General features: G+C 27.1%; 1 pseudogene; it reads right to left on the bottom strand.

Moving 5' to 3' along the window:
- Positions 1–771: 771 nt before the first annotated feature.
- On the bottom strand, positions 772–1,550 carry LOC100571692 (annotated as a pseudogene).
- Positions 1,551–2,356: the final 806 nt, after the last annotated feature.

The raw sequence follows: 2,356 nt of genomic DNA on the forward strand, positions 1-2,356 counted from the left end.
TTTTGATAGTATGTAATATAGTATTATGGTATAAAGTATATTTAAAATTATTTTTAGAATGTCTCCAAGTACTAGTTCATCAACTGCAGGTAACATGAGTCCTAAAAAATGTCAGGGTCCAGTTACTGAAGGATCATCAGTTATTCCAGATACGCGAATTGAAAATGGAAAACTGTTGTTTGAAAAGAGATGGTATGAATAATTTAGTTTAGTTTTTGTTTCCCAAGCTAAGAATTATTATAATTTTAGGTATCATCGGGGCCAAACTGTTTTTGTCAAAGGAAGGAAAATGGCCGAATTTCCAGCTGTTATATATGCCATTGGCCACGAAAGTGTAAGTAAATTAAGAAAAAAAAGTTGAATATTATGAAAAACTGGTATTATAACAAAAATAAAATTTGTAAATCATTTCTATATTATAGATTTTGGTTCAGAAAACATCAGACGACAGTAAATTGTATATCACCTTGTCTTACCTATCAAAAGGTAAAATGTCTATAAAACGTCGAGCTGCTGTTTAAACAGCTACTTATATTCAGATGTTTATACATATTTATGCATGTAGGTCATTCACTTTATTTTCCTGTTTTTCTTTTATCATTGACATTTTATAAAAATAATAATTTGTATCCTATAATAATAATACATTTCCTATTGTACCTATTCAAAATGTAATCATCTAAAAATATTTTGTGAGGTTATTTTCAATTATTCTTTTAGTATAATAAAATAATATATTAATACATTTTTTTCTGTATGGAATTATAGAGTAGCAATTATTTTATTTCACAATTTTTTTCTATAAATAAACGCTTCAAATTTTAATATTGGAATATACTCCTCAGCCAGTATATCAGTCACCTTACGTTTGATGTGTGACACATTTTGTTCAATATACTTCCAGTTATAGTCACAGTATCTTGAAGTAATACATGAGATTTGACGTTGGACGTCGGTCCATTTCGTTCATTTGATTCATGGCATTAATATACATTTGCTTGTTGAATGTTGTAAGATTTGAATAAAACTGCATATTTTTCTCTTCTAGAACAAATTGAAGGAAAATATTATTGAACAGTTGTTCATTTATTATGATTGAAATTTATCAGCAAACATATTATACTAAAGTAACCTAATTAATTTTCTATGCACTAAAGTGTGTTGGAATGGCCGGCAAAACTTTCTCTTTCCACTCGACTTTTTCTATTTTCTACAATAACTTTCATTAATGAAGAGCAGTTGATGTGTAGACTCACTTAAAATAACTAACTAAATAGCTTGAAATTATTCAAAAGTGAATGGTTGTTTAAATAAATGTTTTGATATACTTGAATTGCTTGCTCAATATTTGGAATCAGTATCAAACACTGTGTGGTCACTCTCAAACATTCGACTTCTTGAGTTCTGAAATGAATCATTATCTTTTTATAGCCATATATGTTTTAAATATAAAAATAACACACTATAGCTGATCTTACCTCAACTTGTTGAAAGTCTTAATCATCGGATTCAGAAGCTTCGCCCAGAACGACCATCGCTTTATCTGACATATTGAAGGAGTATTTTATAAAAAATAGTGAGCAACTTGAAGTATATATGTAAGCTATATTTTACTACCTTTGAAGAAGACAAACGTTTTACTGAAGACAGTTTATCTAAATTGTGATACTGATTTTTTTTTTTAAAACACACTAGTTAAATATACAAACTATTTTATTTTTTATTAAACTTTTTTTGTAATTACATTTTATAAAAATTGAATTCTTTTTTTTGCCTTTTTTTAAATTTTGAATGCTTTTTTTACCAACCCTAATTATGTGTCAGATTGTTTGACTATTGTAAATGCTTCTTTAGATATTATATCAGCATACAACACTTTTTGAAAACTTTTCATAATATTAATTCATTTTTCTTTTGGTATTTTGTTTTTGGCTTCCCAAAACACAACACCAGACGCTTATAGTAAATTAAATACACAAAGTAAATATTTGATATTTGACCAGTTATGGTTAAGTGCATTTATTTTTGTTGAAGAATTATCGGTAATAAAAATCTTTATAATTATTAAAACATTTATGAGACAGCAGAATTTCATCGTAAATGTACCAACTATAGCAAAGAACTATTGGCCGCGTAAGTATAAATTAATAATTATTATATATATTTGGACATAATTAGAGAGACAACTCAATTAAGGTGGTGGAAAGATTGATTCTTTGAAAGGTCTGGTTAAATTTTTTTAGTTTTATAGGTACTATTATTAGCTCAGGGGAATGGAAACAATAATATATATTTTAAGTCAGATTTAATTGCTGAGATATTATAGTGTTAGATTCTGACTATATGTTTTGTCTAG

Source organism: Acyrthosiphon pisum, chromosome X (genome assembly GCF_005508785.2).
Source record: "Acyrthosiphon pisum isolate AL4f chromosome X, pea_aphid_22Mar2018_4r6ur, whole genome shotgun sequence".
Taxonomy (NCBI): Eukaryota; Metazoa; Arthropoda; class Insecta; order Hemiptera; family Aphididae; genus Acyrthosiphon; species Acyrthosiphon pisum.